The following is a 15,306-nucleotide window of genomic DNA, read 5'->3' as shown; positions in this document are numbered from 1 at the left end:
GATACGAGGCAGAGCAATATGATAGCAAAGTTCAAAGTCTCTCATAAACTTTTACCAACAAATAAGTATGCAAGGCTAAACTACTGATTAAAGTTCCTTTTAAGGCTCCAGATATAGACATGTGTAACCTGATCTAATACATGTGGTTTGGTTAGGGACATCCCTCTATAAGCAGCAGATGAGTCACTTTGTGGCACAGACACTAAAACACATGCTCAGCATAAGGGAATGACATCATACAGACATTTGCAGCATCTTTAAAGGGTTTAACATTTATCTGTGCAAAGGTATGATGAACTGGAGTGCAAGTAAATGTCTGTTTCAGAAACACACAACACAAAATTCTAACATTTTATTTAATAAAGTACTATTTACTCTTTTGGGCCAATTAGTGGCTCCTTAGTGTAGTGGTTTACACATTCACCTAACAAGCAAAAGATCCCCAGTTCTTTCGGTTGTTGGAAGACACAAATCTCTTTAGGTTTGCATCAGGAAAGACATATGGCTTAAAATCTTTCAGATTCTTTTTTAACATTTTTAACCCCATCACCTCGTCTCTTTAACACAGAAACATTCTTTATGTCAGATGGGGTGAATAAAAGTTTATGCTAAAAATGGAATTAAAATGAAAAGTGAAACAGTAACTTGGTTGGTTTTAGAAGTTACTAAACTTTACCTGGCTGACAGCGTTTCTCAAAATTGCTCAAAAGTTTTAGAACACCTCATTTTTCCAGCTTTTTATTGAAAATGATGCAGTTAATGGCTCATTGCACTCTGAAATGAAAGCATAGTACAAATAAGCAATTGGAGTTAAAAAAGAAATCATGGAATACATTTATAGACCAAAATGTATTCTAAACTTTTGACTCTTTAAAGTAGCCACTTTTGGCAGATATAACAGCTGAATACACCCGTGGCTTTCTTTCTACAATGGAAATCAAATATTTATGGGACCATATCTGTTGCAGAAGGTCCCATAAATGTGTGGCACTTGTAGGTTGCTTTGCTTTCACTCTTCTGTCCAGTTCATCCCAAACCAGCTTGATGGGGTTTTGCTGGCCCGAGACCATCACAATTACTCCTCCATGTTTGACAGTTGATGCCACAGACTGTAGAACCATGCTTTTGCCTACTGGATGGCATACAAAGATGCTGTGTGATGAACTAAAGATTTGAAATTTTGATTCATCAGTCCATTATACCTTCTTCCAGTCTTCAGTAGACCAATGGCGGTACCATTTCAAGCTATTCATTGGACTTGAACAACTTGAACTGCAATAAATAACTGAAAAAAATGGGGTGTTCTAAAACTTTTGACCGGTAGTGTATATATTTCAACACTTCGTATTATTTAATTTAGTTTAGTCAGTTACTGTTCTTACTGTCTTAGAGCAACTCTGACCACATCATTTCCTCAGGGATTAATAAAGTATTTTGATTCTGAATTTCAGAATACTACATAGATATAATGGGGAAAACATCAGGCTCGTGTACGGCTATGTGCCCTATTATAAATGTATATTACTGGCTGGGACCACATCTTCATTTAGGTTTGACAGTGTTTCTAGTAGAATTTAAGTAACAAAAACTCTCACTGTGGGGGACACCCTGTGACCACCTCTGTACATGCCTCCTGGATGCATGATGTAAACTTAAGTTTTGTCTCCTATAATCTGACCAATGTAATTCTAAAAGTTGCTATGAGCAAAAAAAAAAGAAAAAAGAAAAGAAAGAAATATATATACGCCTGCTTTCCAAATTTAAATATTATTATTTTAAAAAGTTTTCAGTGATTATACACTGATATTATTATTATTTTTTTACACAACAACTTTAGGTCCTGAACTGGTGAACGAAATCACCTGAGAAGATACAGTACCAGAGACATTTTGGCTTAAAATATAACTTCAACTATTATTTATTTATCAAGATTCTTGTGATATTGGCTACAGCTGGTCAGTTTCTGGGTTACACAGCTTCAGCCTTTAATATTGGTCACTTACAACAAACCTGCCTCATCAGGAATTCATCCCGTCCAGATAAGCACCTCGATAAGCAGGCAGATGAATAAGTACAGTGGTTTCCATCAGCTGCAAACTTTCTCCAAGCACTCACTCCAGCTGTCTTACCTGCGCTGCTGCAGCACAACGGAAACATTCCTGAGGCGGAGCGGCGACGGTACAGGAAAGGTCCCGAGTGACTCCACCAGCCTGAACCGGAGGGCAAGTCGACTACCGATCCGGACTCTGAACTACGCGATAGTACGACCAAGCCGAACAAAAGAAAGACAATTAAATTAAGTTAGCAGGGAGCCGACACCGGAATACAAGTTGTCCGGAAACCGGCGAGCCTCCTCTGACTGTGGAATCCGATGTGCAGACAGAAAAGGATAACCCGCTGCTGTTTGCTTCCTCTTGTTTATTTGTCAAATGCCGCGTCAAGCCAGCATCGCGCGCACACACACACAAAGCGCAGAGGTACCGTGAGGTGAAGCAGCTTACCTCCACGCTCACTCCCGCATGTCTAATTATTTGTGACTTCCTTCCGTCCAGCGGTTCACTCCATCGGTGAGTCTCCTCCTAGAGCACGCGCTTCTGACTGTCAACGAGCACCTGGACGTCAGGAGGCGGCATCGTCACGCGGGCACACACAAACACATACATATACACACACACACACACACACACACACACACACACACACACACAGAGGCAGAAACACAAAAATAAAATAAACGAAACTTGCGAGGGAAAACAACGAGATATATTGGTTAAAAAAATAAATAAATCCGTAGCTAGATTCTAGTTACACAATCTAGATTGACGAGACACAGTTTGTAATTGTTTCTTAATTATTTCCATTTGAATTCATACTTTCAACAGGTCTACAAACATGGGAACACACTGTTTACTCTTGTTCAGGCTCACTACTGTCTCTTAGTGGAAACTACTGAAAAGTGCACCAATTCTCTGTAAATGGTACTCATGATGAGTGGTTGTTGATTAGTGGTCATGATAATTTACATACTAATGATCAGGAAATTGGCCTCACAGCCCATTGATCGTCAGTGGTGCTAGTTTCAGTCATTATGTAAATGGACTGTTTATAATGTTGGGGAAACCTGCAGTCAGATAAGAATGAAGAAGTCAGTGAGTGATAAAACATTTCTCCCACTGAAAATGCTACGTCAAGATGAACAGAATCAACCTTTGGGGATTTCCTTGCCTGGATGATTGAGCATGCATCAAGGCAACTAAGTTAAGAATTTGAACTGTCAAAGACATAATATAATTTACACCTGTTAATTAGGCTTCACTTTTAGGTGATAGTTTCTGTTTTTGTTTTCTTCACTTTCTGTCATAATTTATTCATTTCTCAAGAGTTTTTTACGTGTTCACACTCATTTTCTGTGGAAGCTATGAATGTATGTTTGACAGCTACAAAGCTGACCTCGACTATAATTTTTCAGTGTTGCAGTTGTGATGAAACATAAGCCGTGTTGGCACACTAACACACAAGTCCACAGATGACGTTGGCAAGCACAATAACAGCAAGTCGGTAAGAATGTAGCCTTTGCTGCTCATAGTGTGAACTTAACATTTAAGTGTCTTTACTTCAAAGGGACTTTATCTTCTGTCATCTATGTCCTGTTCTATTGGTGAATGCTTATATTTAACACTTGAACTCAAGGTAAGTATCACTGAGTAAAAAGCCAACACTTCAGGGTGCATTAAACACACATCTTTACACAGTTTTTTTCTACTCTTGGATCTATATGATGCCATGCAGAGTGTATATCTCTAATATGGTCTCCTCAAGAGCACAGACTCACGGTCCACATACTGTTCAAGTCTTTTGTTTATGAGGTGCAGCCAATCAGAAGAAAGTTGTTTAAAACAGAAGCTCAAGCTAAAACTGATGGCTTCAGTCATGAACCTAAGCTCCACCAACGCCCTGCAACTTTAATAAGGATTCTGTTGAACTATGATACAAAGCTACTCTAGTAGAGACTACTGAAGTAGCTTTGCATCAAATAGGTCCCCTCAAAAATGCTGACAGGATGACAAGTCCAAACATTTTACTGGGAAATCCCTTTGTGGAAATTTGTGTATTCCCCTTTTCATAATGTTTGTTGTTTTTTTTTAGGCCAGACAATGTATGGAGAAAGTAAGTGAAAGACTTTTCAGAAATTAAGTCTATATTATTTCCATAAAAGTACAGAAGATATAATAAATATATAATATATATAATATATAAATATATAATATAATAAAATATAAATATTTTATCTGTTATATTTTTAGATCTTTATTCCTTATGGCAACAATTTAATGTCATCATATGCTGACATATGTGACATATGCTGGTTATGTTTGCTTTGTACATATCACTAGGTAGCTGTTCCTGTACAGTGTATAATTTTTAAAAAGTCAAAAGTGTTAAAAATGTTGTAACTCTTATGCAGCATGTACAATATCACATATAATTATAAGATCATTTTTATTTTTTTATGAAAACAGCTGGTCACAAACAATACTACATAACTTGTTTGAATGAACCCAAAGACACATGGCTTCATCTACTTGGTTTAGTTGTATTTCACCATAAACAGATACATTACAGAGTGATGGCTTTATCTCCTGTAATTGTCATCAGCTTTCCTGTTTTATCTGACAGGCAGCATAAACAGCTTTAGTGACACTTTCGTCTGCCTGTCATTGGTCTGTATATTAGCTGTTAACCACAGCACATCATTCCACAATTTTCATTTATATAACTTTATTTCTCTTGTGCATTACTCCCAATTTCTTATACTTATCTACTTGTCTTATTATTAGTTTTTCAGTCAGCTGTAGAGCCTTAAAACCTGTGTGCAAGGCACTATATGAATAAAGTTTGATTGACAGATGATTTATTATGCATGTATGCATTAATGTATCCAGCTCATACTGTGAACAAATTTGAGATTTGAAAGGAGAGGAGGACATTATAGAAGAAGAAATCACATGTTGCCCAATTTAACTTAAAAAACTGGAAAAAATTAGGTGTTCTAAAACTTTTGACTGGTAGTGTGTGTGCATGTGTGTGTGTGTGTGTGTGTGTGTATGTACACACACCATGGTGTTAGTAAAAGATTCAAATTATTGTAGGGTCTTTACCTTGCAATATAAAGCGCTTTGAGGTGAGTGTTGTTGTGATTTGGTGCTATATATACACATAAATAAATAAGTACATTAAATAAAATAAATAATATTACTCATCTTTAATTTCTCCTTAACACTTTTTATACTATTATTCTTTTGTGTTCAGTATTATCTGCAAAACTTTTCTTTTAAGTATCTTTATTTTGACTTCATTGAAGTGAGTTTTTAAATGTATGTCAGTACTTAAATTTCAGCAACTTTCACTTATTTGGAATTTTTTGTTGGAAAAGTTAATTTAAATAACAATATATACAGTTCACACATTACTGATCTATATAACAAGCACATACAAAAGCAGATACAGTTCAAAAACACACTGTGCAATTCACTCCGTGAGCAGTAAACACAACAGCATTGAACCCCAGCCCATCAAACATCCTGAACAAAGAGCAATATTTAAAGCTGTGCTAATCAGTATTTTTGTATTAACACTGAATCAAATGAGCCTCACTTGAATGACAAACACAATGAGAATGATCATTGGTTTGGTTTAATAGAGCTCATCTATATATACTGTATGTCAGCACAAGTGTCTAGTAAAGATAAGACAAAGCAAAAATCCCACAATGAGGCCTTTTTTCTATATTTTTGTCCACCAGAGAGCACTGAGGAGCTTATGTTATTAACTGTGAAATGTATGGTCGAGTCGATAACTTAATAAAAAAGATTTCATGACATAATTTAACATAAAATTATGTATTAAAAAACTGTTAAGTGATTGTCAGATGAAACGCTTGCAGTGGTCATTACAATCAAAATAAATATTTTCCACATATACAAAAATTGAATTTATAAAACATTGCTCTAGTAATAATTAAAAAGGAAATAGTATATAAAATAAGAAAAATTAGCATGTCTACTACCTTAACATGAAAATACCTGTGAAAATACATACACAATTCCTATAATAGTTTATTTTCATTAGATAATTATTTGAAACAGACCATTTTGTGCTTTAATATTAGAATTAGATACTTTTAAAAAAGTGGGTCATTTAGCAACTAAAGCATTTTTTTTTCAGGAGTGGATAGACATCAACAACAAAAAAAGACATAAAGAAGAAAGTGACTTAAGATCAGTGTCAGTGTTGCTTCATATCTCATGGATATTTGTATTTTGCATGTTTACGGCTTGTTTCTGCTGCCACCAAGTGGTCAAAAGTCTACCACTTCCACCTCAACTTTACTTATTGTCTTCAAAGTTAATATTTGTTTCCCGTGTAATAACAACGTTTTATCACCTTCTAAACAAGTGTTCCAGTTTAATTCAGTCCTTCCATTTGTCCATTACTAACAGGCATATTTCTCTCGCTAACTCACCAGTGCCTTTGGTTCAGTCTTCACCTGGAAGGTTCCCCAGCAGCTCCAGCTGTGGGTTTGCTCAGTCAATCCCTTGTATCAAACAAGAAAGGATTCTTTTTATAAAAGAAAAAACAGAACTCAAATACAAGAAGAGATTTTAAGCCAGACCAGCTGGCTTAGAAGAAGGGGTACCCAGAACTGGGCAGTGTTTGGATCTGAGCTCTTTCTCTGCACTGAGCAGCAGATAGCCCACACACTCAAACACCGCCCACTCCATTCCACCACCACACACAGTTGCACACACACACACACACACCCAGTGACCCCCTATGTCCAAGCCAGCTGAGTGTATGTATGTGAAGGAGCAGGCTCACCTGTTGTTATCACTCATGGTATATTTAGATTTGAGTTGTCACAGATGGTACCAGTGTGTGTGTGTGTGTGTGTGTGTGTGTGTGTGTGTGTGTGTGTGTGTGTGCGTGCTGCAGAGACAGAAATGTGTTGCTGACACTCAGAAGCCTACATGGGCCGTGGTGTAAGAGCCCTGGATTACTTCCCATAGACCATCGGCTCTACACATTACAGAGAGATAGAGAGAGTGATCAAACCTCTGAGCATGTCGTAGATATCAGCACTCCAAGCATCTGCAGCAGAGGATTACCTCAGCTGTCCACTCCTGTCACTTGTGAGCAGAGGGAGGAAAGGGGACAAGCGTGTTTGGTTGAATTCCTTAGTCTATGAAACAGACATGGGTGCAGGCTGAGTGTCTGAAAACCCCAAAGACAACAGCCCTACTTGTTTCTAGACTGGAGACAACTATTTCAAAGCAGATTCATTGAAATTTTAGATGGAAATTAGAGTTATCACAAAATCATACATTTACTAGTTGGTTCCATTACATTTAAAAACAACCACTGGTGATAAGAATTTGAATACTATAATATCAACTAAAATATCATATGTACTCCTATTTTTCAACAGCCTGTCACACACACAATGTTAAACAGGCTGGATGATAAAGATAGTGGTGACTAACATCATGGCAAGAACTCAGGGTTTGAACTACACATTAGCATATACAACACTGGCCTATATAATATTGTTTGGTACTACCATTAACATTAATAACTTTGTGATTGCTTTTGTATTCAGTTGATGACTGCGATTTCATCAAACAAGGCAGTTTCTCTTTGTTATGTTCTCATGAGCCTGGAGTTCTGTCCGGTCAACTTTGCTGCGTATGTTGAGTGTGAGCATAAAGTTTGAACTTATATACTTGAAAATTCACCAGGCTGCTTCTGTTGTCTCTGATATCCTTAATAAACACTAATGACCCAGGGCTCTTGAAAGTCACACATCCCCATGCGTCACATTGCCTCTCAGTGTTTTACATGTGCTGTAATGTCTCATCAGAATCAGAATCAATACTTTAATAATCTCTAAGGAAATTATGTGACTACAGTTCCTCTAAGACAATAAGAACAGTAAAAGACTGAACTAAATTAAATAATACAATATATATCCAATATATGTACAACATATAAAAAAAAGTTAAAAAAAAGGTACAATATAAAGCGCCTTGAGGTGACTGTTGTTGTGATTTCGCGCTGTATAAAATTAAATTGAATTGAAAATTCAATTGAGTATAAGTTACATATATAAGTTACAAAATTTAAGAAATAGTCTAATATATACAAATAGCTCAATTACAATAATACAGAATATATATGACTGACATTTTACTGCAAACTGTACAACTTTGCTACTTGTTATTTTCACTGTAGAAGATGTGCAAAAGGGTGTAACTATTGCAGTATGTACTGTACATTAGATAGAGCAGTTGAACAGGGAAATCAGTGGAGATCTTTCAGTGGTGCCACTCAGTGTCTCTCTGAACATGATCCTGTGACTGGCCAGCAGGTCATGGAGTGGGTGAGAGGTATTGTCCAGCATTGTCTTTATCTTGGACAACATCCACCTCTCTGACACCATATTAAGGGTGTCCAACTCTATCCCCACAACGTTACTGGCCCTGCGGATCAGTTTATTTAGTCTGTTGGCATCTGCGACCCTCATCCTGCTGCCCCAGCATGCAACGGCATAGAGGATGGAACTTGCCAAGAGAGACTCATAGAAAATCCTGAGTATTGTCTGAAAGATGTTAAAAGACCTCAACCATCTCAAAAAAATTATTCTATTCTAAAAAAAGCAAAAAACTAAAACTAAAACCCCCACAATTTTGTTGTACATGTATGTACAATAAAAGGCTGATCTATTCTATTCTATTCTATTCTATTCTATTCTAAAATAGAGAGAGTCAGTGTGTACTCAAGATATTTATAGTCCTCCACATCAACCTCTTGGATTGAAACAGGGGTCACAGGTTTCCTGGTCCATCTAAAGTCCACAATCAATTCTTTGATCTTCGTCATGTCGAGCTGCAGATGACTCAGCTCACACTACGTGATAAAGCAGTTAACCACAACCCAGTAGTCAGTGCCAAAGGTCTGTAATCCTGGGGGCCACTGGGACGTGGTGTCAGGAATGACTCAGACTCATCATGAACAGTTTATGAAAGACTCCACAAAGCTGGGGGGACAGGCCTTAAGGACACGGGGACTCACCTCTTTTGTTCCAGTAGACTTGCCTGAGTGGAGTCTTCTCATTTGTCTCTGAACTTGGTCATAAATGAAAGTTAAATGTGGGGAAGGAGTGTCAGGACTTTCACAGGAGGCTATGGTGCAATGTGGAAAGAGAGTGGTGTGGCTGGTTGACTACAGGTAAGGCTGTAGGGGTAAGGCTACCTCCTCTTTATTGCCCACTCTGAAGGCCCCATTCTTGTCATTCAGGAGTGATTTGATGTCCTCAGTCACCAACGGCTTGTTATTTGGGTAACAACGGACAGTCCGAGCTGGGAAAATGGAGTCGATGTAGAAGGTTATGTACTCAGTGATACACTCAATAAGCCCATTAATGTCCTTAAGGTGAGGTTCACAGAGTGTCTCCCAGTCTGCAACCTCAAAACAGCTCTGCTGTTCTGCTAAGACCTCCTCTAACCACCTCCTAATACTCCTAGTGGTCACAGGCTCCCTCCCCACAATAGGCGCATAGCAGGGGTACACCACCGGTTATTAACAAGAACAGCAAGCCCCCCAACCAGTAAAAAGAAAAATGTGCTTACATTAAAATAAACATATGCAAAGAAAAGAACAAGAAAGAACAAAGAACAAGCAAAGAAAGAAGAAGTTAGCTTACTATGAAGAGAACAAATGTGTACAGATAATCCTAAAAATGATATTACTAGAGGCAAGTTTTATTTTTGTCCAACTACAACTTTTTTGTGTGCTTTATTGCAAAGTATGTGCCACTGTAATAGAAAAGTCACTCCATCACTTTACCAAATTCCAATAAAATGATCAAATGTATGGAAACTACAATGTTGTTAGGAGGAATTTGGTTTTTTCTTTCAGTGCCATTGAGGGTCCACAGCAGTGTGGCTGGGTGAAGCTGGGATGTCGAGAGATGAAGTTACCGTGAAATCCATGAGCGTGTGAAAACAAATCCATCTTCACCCAGCTGCCAAGCATAGTCCACAATCCACTGCGTGTGTCAAGACATTCCCTCCTCATGTCTGTGTCTGCGTTTTCCTCCAGCTCCTCCATCAGCATTAACCATTTCTTTTATCTTATACAATACAATTTATGAAATACTTTATTGCAAAGAATTGCTGAACAACATAATACTGTATGTAAAGTCATTAGTCTCAGAATCATATTCACTGCTTTAAAATCCAGTATTTGATTAAGAGGTGGTTGGGGTGGATGGTGAATATATAAAGCATGCATAGCACAGATATTGTCTAACTCTCCACAGTTCCATCACAGTTCCAAAAGAGTTGAGATGAGTAGCAATGATTTTAGAATCTTATAAATCAATATTTTATTCACAAAAGAACAGAAAAAAAAATCAAATGTTTAAACTGAGAAAGTGTACCATTTTATGACCAATATGTGCTCATTTTGAATTTAAATGCAAGAAAATCTCAAAAAGTTGGGATGAAGCCATGTTTCCCATTGTTTAGCATCCCTTCTTTTAACAACTGTCCATACTGTCCCCATGTCCATGGGGAATGAGGAGAGCAGGTGCTGGACTTTTGGGAGAGGAATGTTGTTCAATTCTTGCCCGATAAAGGATTCTGGCTTCTCATTGTCCCATTTTTGGTTTCATGATGCTCCAAATGTTGTCAGTTGATGAAAGGTCTGGACTGCAGGCAGCCTAGTTCAGCACTCTTCTACTACAAAGCCACGCTGGTGAACTTCTGCCCATCGTTACTTCTCTGAAACTCCAAGATGCTCTTTTTATACCCAATTATGCTACTGGCCTATTGTCAATTATTTAATTAATTAGTTGCAAAATTGTCCTCCTATTTAGTACCATTTACTTAGCATGCATATCTCTGGGAAGAAACTTGACTGCCTGAAGGAAGTCCACACAAAGAGAATACAAACTCCATGCAAAAATGCCCCAGCCAGGACTAGAACCGTATTAGGTAGCATTATATCGCATCGCAGGAGGCCTGTCATGCCTTGGGCACAAGAACAAGTGGTCAGAATCATAAATGCCATTTATTCCCATAGTCCAGAACAACCAGCTGTTCATAAAAAAGATCTGTGAGTTTTCCCGACTTCTGAGTTGAGGTAGAAGAGTCATAGAAACAAAATAAATAAATAAAAATGAATTGAAAAGGCACTACTTTTTATTTGAAGGTGAACAGTCTGTTTCTGGTTTGCGTCTCACTTTTCCCTGTGTCACTGCTGCTCAGTAAGCTATTTGCAAGTGTGTGTAAAAAGGAGGAGTTGGTGCTCGGCAGTTTGGATGGCAGTGATTTTTATTTATTTTTTAGCTCAGTATGTGCAGCTTTTCAGCCTTCTGCTCCAGCTCGGCTCACACCACAGGGCTCAAACCTCCAGGCCCCAGCAGGTACTGAAATGGGGAAGGTGTGGTTAGCGTGACAGGTATCAGCTGTGCCAGCCAGCCTTCCTTGGCGCTGTCCCCTGATCCCGCCCCTCCCCTGCAGCTGAGCCATAAACCACACCCAAAATGAAACACAGATATGGCATTTAAGACCATTAAAAAACAATTTTGTGAATTCATCGTCTTCACTTGTGCAAAAAACATAACAAAAATATTGTCTCAAGGGCCATTACTTGGTTTTGGCTCTCTCAGTGATATATTATCACTTTATGTTCCTGTTACAATTCACAATTGGCCTCCCTCTTCCCTCTGCTGGGGTGAGCGCATAGTTGTCAACATGATGTGTGGCCTTGGGTCTTCAGCCCTCTTGAGGTGTTGCCAATGGCTCGGGTCTCCTGGGTCTTCTGTGTGTGTAACACTCACAGCAAAATTATGTGTTTATTTGTGTACCTCCCTTTGTGTCCTTCAGGTGATGTGTGTTTGTTGGAGTTGGAGACCACTGTCCATCCTCGAAGCCAACAGACATGCTGTTGGCTTCAAGGATGGACAGTGGTGTTCTGTGTCGCCAATTTATTTAGAAACATTTAGATGAGATTATGCTATGAAATAAGACATTAAAATGCTTTATCCAGAGCACGCCCTCTGTTGAATTACCTGATAGTTATTCAATTCAAATTCTATTTGTATAATGCCAAATCACAAAGACACACTTTGGAAAAGGATTAATAAGAACTAATGATTACATGCACAGTGGTGTATAAACACATAGTGACTGAAAAAGGTTACTGAATCAAACACATGGGAATCCCCCAGCAGCCTATATTTATTGCAGTGTAACTAAGTGAGGATTCAGGGTCACCTGATCCAGCTGTATGTCATGATCTACAGGAACGCATGTCAGGCGTTGTGGAGTAAAGGAACCAAATGTCAACTCACAGGCAGGTGTTGATAAAACAGCTTGTTTTTGTTAAACTTGATGACCAGTATAAAAATAAGGCAAAAAACACAAAAAGCAAAAGGGAACAAGGAAATTAAACTAGAGATGCTAGGAGACAGGACATGAAGGAAAGTTGACTTGATGATCGGACAAGTGACAAGGTGAGACTGAGACAATAAATACACAGGCAGGTGATTAGGGGAAGTGGAGGCACATGGGAATGCAGCTGAACTGAATGACAAGGGGAAACAAAACTGAACATGAACCACACAGGACAAGGACTACCAAAATAAAACAGGAAATCGCTAACACTGAGTCATGCACAGAGACACGACGAGGGAGCAAGAGAGAGGACGCAAACATAAGGCAAGAACTGTATCCAAACTCTGACCAATTCTGTTGACATATGACCGATTAAAAGGCATAGCATACATTTTCAATGCTATGCAAATGATACCCAACTTTGTCCATCCATGATTAACTGCCCTTTTCGCCTTCATAAGCTGCAAAAAACCCACCGACCACATTTTCGTTTACATATTTAATGTTTAAGCAATAGCTATACATCACAGTCTTAAATTTGTAACCATTTGATTTAACTTACTTGTATGTACTTTAACTTTTTGACTTGTTTTACAGTCTAATCCAGAATTTTCAAAATGTTTAAATTTTTGATTCAATATAGTTTCCTTTTTTTGACTTGGTGTATTAAATAGTAATGTATCAAAACTGTCACAGATGTGACATAAAAACAAATATTAAAAAGACTTTTTAAAACGTTCCCCCCAGCTTTTTATTTACTCATTAGTAAAATTTGTCTTATGTTTTCTTTTTTTAAATAGTATATATATAAAGTGTATTTTCATTCAGATATAACCAAGCACAACAGTAAATAGTCCAGCGGTCTTTCCTCCCATGTTCTCCTGTCGGGGTTAGAGGGTAACTGTTGTCACATAGTTGGGATAGCTCGCCTAATGACTGACAAGTGGGCACCAGATCTGAACTCTGACACTGGTTTCCCATCAGAGTTTTGAGGCATTTGACATACAAATTTAAATACTGGTCTGGTTTTGTCCAAACAGATATACACAAATCCAACTAAACAAAGCATTATTCCAAACAAATATTTTATTTAGTAAAATATTTGTTAATATTTGTCTGCCATTTATCACCAAAATTAAAGTATTGTAGTGCCTGCTGAATCATTAAGATACATAACTCGAAAAAATGCATTACAAAGAGATTAAAGCATTCAAAGGCGAACAGAAGATGGAGCTCACTTTAACACCAAACTTCAGAAACATACTAGCACTCTGTCAGAGTTTATGGTTCTTAACCAAGACAAATTAAGAAGTGAAACAACCACCCATGTCCACCTACTTCAAAATCAAACACGAGGAGTACAGGAACATAAGAAGTTGCAATGAAACAACAGTTATTGTGCATGTCGACTTCTGAGGCCTGGAAATGTAAATTCAGCTCAGAAGCACAACCCTACCATTGTGGACAAAACCTCCTACAGATAACACTTCACACAGGCAGGTTTTACACCAAACATGAAAAGGCAGGGTTCTTCACAACTTCAGAGTCCAAGCACCAGGATGCAGCAGCCATATGGACCGACGTGGATCATATCCTGAAAGATATTTATGCCAAATTGCCACATTATTCACTTCTGGTCTAATGGTCAAAGCAAACAGTTTTGCTGTCCTTCCTCCAACTGATATTCAAGAATGCAACATGGAATTCCCTACATCCCATGGCAAGGGTGCCCCAGATGGCATTGGGGCGACAGTGAAGAGATGTGCAGACCGCGTTGTGCTGAGAGGTGAGGACATTGTGGATGGCAGACACTTACACTACATTATCATTATATCTTATGACACTATATTCATGCAACCATTGAAACCCATCACAGGAACAAGAAAGATTCATCAAGTATTAGCTCAGAAGAATATCATCCATTGCAGACATGTTTCATGTTTTTGCAGCAAGCCCCTGATTTGCCAGTGTTTCAGTCCAGTTGCTTATGGCATCTCCTAACACCCAGATGAACATCAGAATTCTATGGCTGTTGTAAAACAGAGACCTCTGGCGATCTTGATGGAACCAATGGAAAAAGAGCCCAGCAGAGCACCTGAAGCAACTGAACTGAACAGCCATACAGTATATTTCAGTACAACCAAATATTAGACAAAAATGGAGGAGCATCTAGTGAAGGACTTGTTTTGAGTCCTCAAAACGATTCTAACATGTTAGTCTCACTGATGTGTCCCATACGAAGCATCTGTTTTTAACCATTATGACAAAGTAGACAAGATAAAACCACAGAATGCTGTGCAAGAGGCCCATTTTCATTCGTTGGTAATAATGTTGTAAGGCCGATCATTATTGTCTAAGACTTTTTTTTTCACAAATGCAGTTAATAACTGAATAAAGACCTAAATTATTTGATCCTATGCAATTATTTCAAGATTACATTTTATCAGATGGTTTGCTGACTTCACAGACTATTTACATGAATTCAAGCAAGGCCCGATTAAACCATCTTAAACCATCTACTTCTCATAGAAACCAGAAAGCTTTTTAACTAAGCCCATTATCTACATGTGGAACCACAGGTAACCTACGCTTTTACCCCCAACCACAAAGCAATAAGACCTTGGTCTCCCATCTGATGCATTTTTAGAAATTCTCATCAGCACAGATTACTACTAGCAATATAAGAGAGTGAGTGCAGAAAGTCATATAGTGGAAACCACAGGGGGGCGGCTTTGAGGTTGTAACTAGGAAGGAACTAGGTTGGGTTATTTCTAGAGCATGTGCTGCTCCAGTCCAGGACGTGACAGCTGAGCATGTACCAGAGGAAGGCTAAGCTCAGGGTCTCACT

At 38.3% G+C, this 15,306-nt stretch overlaps 1 protein-coding gene across 4 annotated transcripts in view; it reads right to left on the bottom strand.

Annotated features, from left to right (window-relative positions):
• Nucleotides 1-6,746, bottom strand: part of mef2ca (myocyte enhancer factor 2ca) — a 35,828-nt gene extending 29,082 nt beyond the window's left edge. For 2 of the 4 annotated variants that reach the window (XM_019360762.2, XM_005449452.4), the window contains exons 1-2: nt 6,524-6,746; nt 2,502-2,612 (exon numbers count right to left, since the gene is read on the bottom strand). The gene's annotated coding sequence lies outside the window, so the exon portion shown is untranslated. Of the gene's footprint in view, nt 1-2,129; nt 2,252-2,501; nt 2,613-6,523 lie in introns of all 4 variants that reach the window. The other 2 variants (XM_005449453.4, XM_005449455.4) reach the window with 2 other exon arrangements.
• Between the last annotated feature and the right edge of the window lie 8,560 nt (nt 6,747-15,306).

The sequence above is a fragment of the Oreochromis niloticus genome, linkage group LG7 (assembly GCF_001858045.2).
Source record: "Oreochromis niloticus isolate F11D_XX linkage group LG7, O_niloticus_UMD_NMBU, whole genome shotgun sequence".
Lineage (NCBI taxonomy): Eukaryota > Metazoa > Chordata > Actinopteri > Cichliformes > Cichlidae > Oreochromis > Oreochromis niloticus.
Note: the sequence above shows the minus strand (reverse complement) of the source record. Positions and strands in the feature narration are given on the sequence as shown.